Below are 10,621 nucleotides of genomic sequence, written 5' to 3'. Positions count from 1 at the left end.
TAAATACAACTCTTATTAGATTCTGTAAAGACTGACGTAAAGCAATTTACTCCAACTTCCAAAGCGATAGCTGCAAAAATGTGTGCATTCAAGAATTTCTCAACTACCCCTCCGTGGCACGTTCTTTGCTCTTTCAAACACTTTTACACCGCATACAGCGTACTAGTAACCGTGTTCCCAATTTTAAACGTTTTAAACTCTGCTCATGCCTAGGTTGAAGTGTTTTCAAACACTGAATTTCCTTTAGCTTTCTCGGATATCGAAAAAGAGTTTAATTCTTCTGCGTTCATTACTCAAGCTTCCGATGGCGCAAAGCTGTTTTTGTTGCGTCGCTTCTTTTACAGTTTTTAGCTATTAAAAGGTTGTGGTTCCATCATAGAATACTTAGTTCCACGCACTGCGGGGACCTTGCCGCGGGGACGTCGAAAGTTGACTTGTTTTATTCGAAACTTTCACAGATGATGGTGGCGCCACGCGGTTTGTTCGTGAACCAGCGACGCGATGATCGGCTTTGGCGGAGCGGACAACTGCGTTTTCAGGCAGTGTGGCGTACCAACTATTTCTCGAGTGGGAAGGCGAACCATAAACTATATAACCCCCCCCCCATCTCTCTCTCTCTCTCTCTCTCTCTCTCTCTCTCTCTCTCTATATATATATATATATATATATATATATATATATATATATATATATATATATATATATATATATATATATATATATATATATATATACAGGGTGTTTCAGCGAACACTTTCAAAATTTATTTAAGGTTGCCTGTGGCAGATAGCCCGATTCTAGCTAATGCGCTGGTCAACTCGAAGAGGCGGACATTACTTGCACAAAAAATTGAAATGCATAATCGAGTAATTAACAGAAATTCACTAATTAAGTTTTTAACTAATTACCTGATGACCCATATTGCAATTTACAAATTGTAGCCGTGGAGTTCACAAGGCGGATCCACTTGGAACGAATTCTCGGGATGACGCCAGTTTCGAGATATTAATGCCCGAACTTTGCGGAGAAATGCATTGATGTTCCAGTTAATTTTGTTCTTTAATGCATAAAGCGACGTTTTTTTTAAGAACTTAACTGGAACGCCAATGCATTTCTCCGCAAAGTTCGGGAATTAATATCTCGTAACTGGTGTCATCCCGAGAAACCGTTCCAAGTGGATCTACCTTGCGAACTCCACGGCTACAATTTGTATATTGCAATATGGGCCATCAGGTAATTAGTTAAAAACTTAATTAGTGAATTTCTGTTAGTTATTCGATTATGCATTTCAATTTCTTGTGCAAGTAATGTCCGCCTCTTCGAGTAGACCAGCTCATTAACTAGAATTGTGCTATCTGCCACAGGAAACCTTTAAGAATTTTTGAAAGTGTTCGCTGAAACACCCGGTATATATATATATATATATATATATATATATATATATATATATATATACAGTGCCTGGAGCGCCCAGTCGCGCGGCAATTTTGTGTACTTTCGCGGGCTTTCACGCTCGGAAAAACACTTTTATGTATTGAGCAGCAGAAAGCTGTATCGGGAGTTATTCATGTTGCTCTATAATTTTCTCATCGGCACTTTTCATCTCATTATAATATTTGAGAAGTTACTTAGTTAATTAAGACTAATTATCTAATTAGGCGGTATGCAAAAAATAATCTGAGTATCTCGAAGCGACGGCAAACATTACCTTGGTTCTGTCCAGCTACGTGGCATTTGCATATCCTTAAATAATGGTGCATAATAGTTGAGATCCTATATATATATATATATATATATATATATATATATATATATATATATATATATTGTAATGCAATAACGGAGACACAGAGACAGCACCCGTTCCTGGGCCGGCTGTTCTATTCTCAGCCTCGTCGTCTTCCCTCTGTGCGCGCCCGCAGTCCGAGCGCCCGAGCCTAGGTGCGTCTTTTTCTTCATTACACTCGGCCACGCTGCCGAAGATAGCTCAGGTGGTTGTGAGGACACGCTGATTGTGGAAACCAGGGAAAGCCGTCCTGCGCGCAACCAGCGTCTCTGGGGGTCGGCACTGCGTGTTACGATCGGGTCGCATGTCTCGTTGACGTATATCCCGTCGCAATCGGACACCACGTAGGGCAAGAGATCGTGCACAATGTGCAGCCGCTCTGCTCAGTCGTCGCGTACTTCTTCGCAACGTTGCCACAAAATGAACGAGGCTCGTAGTTGCGCGCGAATCAGCCGCGCTTGACAAAAAGCCGCGAGCATTGCGCGACTGGTCTTTTGCGCGCCTCTTTCGGTGTCTTGCGCGTGCTACGCGTCTTTCGCGTGCGGGCAGCTCTCTGCTGATGATTACCTTCAGCGAGGCCTCTCTCAGTGCACTGTGAACGGCAGTAAAGTCGGCGAACGACTCCGTGGACATACAACGATGTGGCTCCGAGGAGCCAGGAAGCATCTCTCTGCCACGATCCGTGGATAGGTCGGGTTCCTGGAGTGATATATCGTCGGCGCCTCCATGCACCCCTGCGTTGATGTGTTTCGGAACCGTTTCGCTGACGGCTGCGGACCGAAAGTGGTCTCGGTCTCTCGAAGGAATGGTAAAGCGTCGGAAGTGGTAGACGCAGAGTCCGAGACCTGTGGTGGGAAAACTGGCTCGCATCCTGGGTCTACAGCGGGGCAGGTGCCGAGGCAATCTGCCAAAACCCTCCCGGGTACTGAGTCCCGGGTGCCAGAAGAATGCCAAGTCGAAGTAGCAGCGGTGCTCTGCTGCGTGCTTATGGGTAGTAGTGCAGCCGATGACGCCGGTTTGGGATCTGCCGCTCGGTGGTGACTCGAAGCGGGAGGGGTCGTCGCCGTGCGCTTCCCACCGTTTGCGATGGGGCCAAGGACGACACTCGGGGAGCCGGCGGGCCTGCATGGCGAGGCGCTGCAGGGAACTACTGCCGCGTCAAGGTGGTGCTCCTCATGAGCTCCGGCCGTAGAGCACTGCTGGCCGGGCTCGACGCAGGCATACGTGGGCGGGCCGAAAGCAGCGATCAGAGCTGCACTCCATTCGGGCCACGACCCAAGTTTAATGCCTGCGTAGTTGTCCCATGCCTTGGCGGCACCGCAGAGTCGTTTTGCGGCAACCAGCCATCTTGTGTGGTCTGGCCAGGCATGACGATCACCCAAGGCATTGATGGTGTGAACCCAAAGGGTGACGTCATCTTCAAAGCCGCGAAAAGGTGGTATTTTTACGTAAGCCAGCTGCTGGAAGTCGCAGCGGCTCAAATCAGCCAGGCTACTTGTCCAGCTGCCCGAGGAACCAGTGCCGGTGTCCACGGACAGTGCGGTCGTTGTGGTAGTCGCGGCAGCCGGTTCTACCACCAAGGTAGCATGGACGGCATAACTGGGTGGCTGAGGAGTCAAAGTAGTGCTCACGATGATATTCTCGCCAAGGGAAGCGTGTACGGCGTTCCCAGGCAGGACAGGTCCAAGACGGTGGGGCCGAAGCGCTGTCTCAGTGTGACGTGCAACGGCGCAACCACCGACGGATGCGAAGGTGTTCGTCAAAAGCGTGAGCTGGTGATTAAGCTTGGCAATGGCTTGGACGAGATCACCGGTAGGGTCCTGTCCAAGAGCCAACGAGGAGGCTTGGACGCCGTCCCCGGATGGTGCGGTGGGTGCTTGCGACGGTGGTAGGGTGGCCGGCTCCATAGCTGAGGAAGCGTGTACGGCGTTCCTGCGCAGGAGGGACCGGGCACTCTGAAGAACCGTGCGAGGAAACACTTAAGGCCGGAACTCCTTAAGTCAGGTCCGTTGTAGTCGGCTGCGCCATTGTAATGAATGGAAGCACAGACAGACAATCGGCCTTCCGCCAGAACGCCTGGTTTACTTCTGCTTCGTCTTCCTCTCTCTTGCCCGCGCCCGCAGTCCGAGCGCGGGAGCCTCCGTGAGTCATTCTCTTCATTACAATATATATATTGAAATCTACTATTGCATTAAGAGAAAGAGCCAGTAAATGTGTATGTCAGTTAATTTTATAATTACCAGCCTTACACGTGATTTTCAATCACACATGGTGAACCAAACATTATTTGAATATATTTCCTGAAATTATATAAAAATGTCTAGATGAGGCAGCGACAAAAGGCAATTAGGGCCTGATATAAGTCCCTGACCTGGTGCAGTAGCAGCAGTAGCACGCTTATAATAATATACATTTCTTCTTCTTTGCGTGCCAAAACCAGTTCTGATTATGAGGCACGCCGTAGTGGAGGGCTCCGGAGTAATTTTGACCACCTGGTGTTCTTTAACGTGCACTGCAACGCAAGCACACGGGCGTTTTTGCAATTCGCCTCCATCGAAATGCGGCCGCCGGGATTCGATCCCGCGACCTCGTGCTCAGCAGCGCAACGCCTTAGCTGACTGAGCCACCCCGGCGGGTAATAATGTACATTTGCTACAACTTTAACGCAACAGCGTTAAGGGCTCCGTGTCGCAGAAAATTCGGCGTCGGCGTAAGCGCCGGCGTCGTTGGCGGAAATAATCATGCCGAACCACATCATCCCGAACCACCCCGACCGGGCAGGCCCTTTGCGTAGCGCAAGGCGTTAGTGAACAAAAATTGAATTCCTCAAAGTAAAATCCGTCTGAAAAAATCGTAAAGTACGACTTAACCACAACCTACAAACGTGATAACGTTGTATTGTAATTTGAATATACGAGAAAAAAGCCTGATAAGCAGCCAGGGATCTTTGAATGCTATCGCGTTCCACTCTTAAAGGCGAAGCTTAAGCGTCCACCAAATTTTTAATAATTCAACTCATTCATTCATTCATTCATTCATTCAACAACTCACTCCTGCAATATCTTCCTATGCAAGATGGCAGTATATGTAAATAAAAAAATAAAAAGTAAAATAATACTATTGGTCTACAGTGCAAATATATCGCTAGTTAAGGCAATAGTATTGTCGAGGTTATACACATCAAAGTGCAGTCAACGTAAAAGACTGACAATATTCATAAGGAAAAAAAATTACACCTCCCTTCCATTCTATGAAGACGGTCGAACAGCGAAGCTGTGTTAGTTACGTACACCAGCGCCGCTGGTTACATCGAGTGTTACGAGTGTCACATGTGCATGTGTTGCACGTGATGCAATTGCGTAACCACAAGTAAACACAGATCTACAACACGAACTTATATTAAATTGAAACGTTGCGAGGCAAGAAGAGGCAGCGACATAGGCGGTAAGTTTTCATTTTACCGGGGGTTGGGGGGCTGGGGCCCAACCAGCTTTCCGAAACCTACCCCCCCCCCCCACACACACATATATATATATATATATATATATATATATATATACTCTTTGCTAACAATTTTATATTTCTCGCTTCATGGCGAAAGCAAATATATATCGCCACTTCAGGCAAATTTTCGCTGTTGTCGTCGCCGTGATGTTCCGTATTAAATCCAAAAGCCATATACATGAGCGACCCGTACCCTGTGGGGTCGGGGAAAAACACGTAATAGTGAGCCGAAAAGGATGGCGGCTTGATAGGCATTATCTTTCCACACGCTCAATATTCAGGTTAGTTGTAGGTCACGTAATCAAACGCGAACGGGAAGGAGAGCACGCGTCTTCTCCTCTAGCCCTGCCGCAGCTGTGAATGACTGTGCGCGGCGGACGCTTATGCGGCCCGCGTGCCATATCTCAATGTTGGAAATCATTTTTGGGTGCAATGATAAAGGGCGACCAGGGATGGCTGCTGACTTCATGCGCGCTGTCTTCCTTTCCGGACTGTCTTTCCGCACCCCTAGTGTTGCAGAGTTAAGAGACAGAGGTCATTGCAGATCACTGACAGAGGCCGTCTGTAATGGACATAAAAAAATAATGTCGCAGACTCGCAGTTTCACCCGAAAGGCGAAGCATCAATTGCGATAGCAACTTAGTAGAGAGCTATACGGAGTAAGGATAGTAGTTTTATCAGCTGCATAAACTTGGACATGCAGCAGCACCAGCAACGCGCAGAACTGTTGTCGACGCCATCGCCGTTTTGCCCGCGTTCGCAGCGAACGCGCGCGGAGTTGGTGACTTGCCAGGGCCTCTGGGGGCGGCTCGGAGGTTTTCGACGAGATCAGAACGGGAAACTCGCCGAGCAGCGTCGGAAGTCTTTACCACCATCTCGCCTCGCAACGTTTTATTGCGATAGCAATTATATGGACACTCAAAATTTCTGCCGTCGGCGTCGCCGTCGCCGTCGCCGTCGCTGTTTATATAAATACGCATTTGGTGCCGCAGCTAAACGTCGCCTCCCCTCCCTCCCTCCCGTCTCCCCATGGCCTTTCGCGCGACGGAAGAAGTCACGTTTGCTCTCTCTCTCTCTCTCTCTCTCTCTCTCTCTCTCTCTATATATATATATATATATATATATATATATATATATATATATATATATACTCTCTCTCTCTCTCTATATATATATATATATATATATATATATATGGTGATTGTAAAGGAGGAAAGAGACGCTTAATTCTGCAGCCCTGCAGGGAGCACGGCGCAGAACGCGCGTTTGTTCTCCGCCGTGCGTTTGCTCCCCGTGAAAGCGCGCGTCCCTCGCGTCCTTTCACTCGCACATACAGCGTCCGGCGCGCGGCGACGATTTCATCGCCCAGTGACGTCATACGGAACCTCACGGCGACGGTGACGGCGACGACGACGCCGACGGCAGAAGTCTTCTTTGAGTGTCCATATAATTGCTATCGCAATAAAATAGGCATATATAATGATGACGAATCTAATTTTCGGAGTTGCGGGGAATTGCGCGGCTGTGCGAACCGTTCGCTTCCGCTGCTGGCGTTCTTCATAATGCTTGCGTTGTGAAAGCGAGTGCTTGAGGTCATCCAGTGAGGTATTTACAGGTTTACATGGTCCGTGCATTACACTATGCTTGCTATTTTAATTTTAGGTGAATGTTTACTACAATTTATATGGCCACTATAACTAACGTATAGACTCGTGTAAGGGCCGCTCTTTTCTGTCGCGCCTTTCATGGGACCGGGCCATTTGACCTCATTTTTCCAACTACGAGTATGAAATCCGCCGTAAACCTCCGCGATCGCCTCCTCTCGACATCCAGTAGCGACGCGCGAAAGTGCGCTGCGCGCGACAATTCGCTGTTGAGCCCGATCAGAATCAGCGCACGGAACGCGATTGCTTCTCGGTTGGATGCCTTTTTTTAACTATTGGCTGTCAATATGGAGGTGCGGTCCTTACACGGGTGCGATCCTTACACAGATTTACAAGGTAAGAATCTTCATTCGTGTAACTAATCTTGTACTTCGCTATCACTAATACTGCTTCGCCTTCCTGGCCAAACTGCAGTCTTTTGTTTCTTTTAGTACTTTGAGTCCGAGTATAAGCGCTGCGGCGCATGACTTCTAGACTTCTATTTATTCTGATTTTAAGTGAATCCGGCTTGGGATCATTTCGGTTACTGAGTGACTTCTATATACAAGGTGTTTCAGCGAACACTTTCCAAAATATTTAAAGGTGGCCTGTGGCAGATAGCACAATTCTAGTTCTTGAGCTCGTCTACTCGAAAAGACGGACATTACTTGCACAGAAGATTGAAATACATAATCGACTAATTAACAAAATTAACCAATTAAGTTTTTAGCTAATTACCTTATGGCCCATGTTGCAATTTACAAATTCTAGCCGTGGAGTTCGGATCCACTTGGAACTAATTCTCAGGCTGACACCAGTGTCGAGATATTAATTCTCTAACTTTGCGGAGAAATGCATTTGCGTGCCAGTAACTTTCTCAACAAAACGTCGTTTTATGCATCGAAGCACAAAAGTATGAATAGAACAAACTATGGGGTTTTACGTGCCAAAACCACGATCTGATTATGGGGCACGCCGTAGTGGAGGACTTTGAAAGAATTTAGACCACCTGGCGTTCTTTAACGTGCACCTAAATCTAAGTATACGGGTGTTCTAGCATTTCGCCCCCATCTAAATGCAGCCGCCGTGGCTGTGATTTGATCACGCGACCTCATGCTTAGCAGTCCAACACCATAGCCACTAAGCAACCACGGCGGGTAAGCACAAAAGTAACTGGAACGCCAATGCATTTCTCCGCAATGTTCGGGAATTAATATCTCGAAACTGGTGCCATCCATGAGAATTAGTTCCTAGTACATCCGCCTTGCAAATTCCACGGCTAGAATTTGTAAATTGCAACATGGGCCATAAGTTAATATGTTAAAAACTTAATTAGTGAATTTTTGTTGATTAGTTGATTATGCATTTCAATTTTTTGTGCAAGTAATGTCCACCTCTTCAAGTAGACCAGCTCATGAACTAGAATTGTGCTATCTGCCACAGACAACCTTTAAACATTTTTTGAAAGTGTTTGCTGAAACACACCGTATTAATTTATGGCCTATGCATGCAAGAGGCGATGTTTCAATACCCTAATGCGCAAATGTTGTAAATAATTAGAAGATGGATGGATGGATGCAAAACTTTAATGAAAGTCCTGAGGTACGCGACTCAGCGCGCAGCGGGCCGCTCCCACGTTGGGACAGTCAGACCATGGCCGACCGCCGCATCGTGAGCCCTCTGGACAGCCCATAGCCCATAATTAGAAGAGCTTATTTTTCTTTTTCTTTTTTTGTTTGTTTGTCGCCAGTCGTAGCATTGCCTACTTGAAAGAAAATCAATATTGAGACACATATCTCTCACGTGCTTTTCACATGTCGTTGATAGAAGACTCTGCCAAAGGGGTCACTGAAGTCTGCACGTTTTTTTCATGGTCAAAAAAGCACGCAAAGTAATTTGAAGTGAGGTGAACATACATCAACATATTCATTCTCTAGGTATAGGCTATCCATTTGGTTGGCTACCTGCTTCTCTTTAAAAAAACATAATAAACTTTGTCCTGTGTATATATTTAAATATATTGTCTGTGCATGATGTTCTCAGCGGAAATTAAAAAAAAAAATACAAAGGATGAAGTGAGGTAACACGGCTGAGGTAGCCGCCGCTGGTGCTTCTAATGCGCTTGTCCTCCTGTTGTCAGGGTTTGCCGAAATAAAGCGAAAGTATAAATTAAAAGCCGCGCACGTCCGCGCCAACAATGGTGCCGTAAGCTTTTAGCCACAGCAAATGTGAAAATGTAGAGGCAATGCAAGAGAATCCTCAAATTATGTGGGAAACAGAACTCCGGTAATGACACTTTAAAGGCGGGGAGGGGGGGCGGGGGGGGGGGTGGGGGGCTCAGCCCCACCCCCCGTTGGAACTCCGGAGAGGGCTTGAGCCCCGGAGCCCACACAGAACCTGTGTTTATAGAACCTTTGTTTGATCCAACTCATTTAACTTCGCACAGAGATTTTTATGGCGTTCCACCTATTGTCGCTAAATTTGATCTCGGTGGCATTTGTAGTTTTGCCAGGGCAACGGGTTAAATCCTGCCCCGTTCGTTCGACACACTCATAATGCTCTAGAGCACACACATAAGTGATTTATTGCCACAGCCTCAATTACTCACCCACTTTGAACTATTCCTACACATCACCCATTACCTATAGCTCGTCTTTACTGTTACCAAACATAAAGAAGCTGCCACGTTTAGTTCACTGTGGACACCATGCAGGCTAACCCAATATACGTATCACGCATTAATAACCCCCAAAAACGAAGGTTCAATAATTATTCGTTACGCTTCCAGTAAGCCAGAAATGTTAAAAATTCGCAACACATTCCACTTAAGCTGCGCCCCTTCCTTCCAAATAAAACTTTTGTGAAATGTAGAAGTCTCTTGAACATTTGGGAAACGTAGCGTATGAAAAACTCCCGATACAGCTTTCTGTTGCTCTATACGTGCTACATAGAAGTGTTTTTCCGAGCGTGTAAGAGAGAGAGAGAGAGAGAGAGAGAGAAACGTTTATTCTTGAAACAGTGTCCCGAGCGAGGCCCGGTATCACCCTGAGGTGGGAAGGTTCCATAGTCCAGGAACCCTCTGGCTTCGGCTGCCCTCTTGGCCCTGGCGACAAGTTGTCGTTGGTCTTCCAGGTCCCCGAGGGCGAGCTTGGCCTCCCACGTTTCGAATAGGTGGTCTTCGTTTGCTTGTGGTGCTCGGTTAGCGTCCATTTCCGGCTGCATTTCGCTGTCTTCATGCCACGGGCATTCCAAGAGCAAGTGTGCCAGGGTGTCGGGAACGTTGCAGAGTGGGCAGAGGTAGCTGTGGAGCGTCGGGTAGAGGCGGTGCATTATAGTTCCGTGAGTGTAAGTATATATACTTTGTAGGCGTCTGAGGACCACGCTTTCTTCTTTGCCGAGGTTTGGGCGCTGTGTAGGGTACACGCGGCGGTCGAGCCTGTAGTGTTGCAATATCGCCGAATAGTTGGTGGGTACGGCTTCCACCTCTTCTCCTGCGGGTCAAAGGGCGTGTGGGGCGAGGGGAGCCCGGCTGACGTGCTGGCGGGCAGCGGTGTGAGCCGCTTCGTTCCCCTCTAGTCCCTCGTGCCCTCGAATACAAGCAAAATTACCGCGCGACTGGCCACTCGAGGCAATTTGCGTGTATTCGCGGGCTTTTTTCACGCTCGGAAAAACACTTTCACTTCATTTT

This window comes from Dermacentor silvarum, chromosome 3 (assembly GCF_013339745.2).
Source record: "Dermacentor silvarum isolate Dsil-2018 chromosome 3, BIME_Dsil_1.4, whole genome shotgun sequence".
Taxonomy (NCBI): domain Eukaryota; kingdom Metazoa; phylum Arthropoda; class Arachnida; order Ixodida; family Ixodidae; genus Dermacentor; species Dermacentor silvarum.
The sequence above is the reverse complement of the archived record's forward strand: the minus strand, read 5'-3'. Positions refer to the sequence as shown.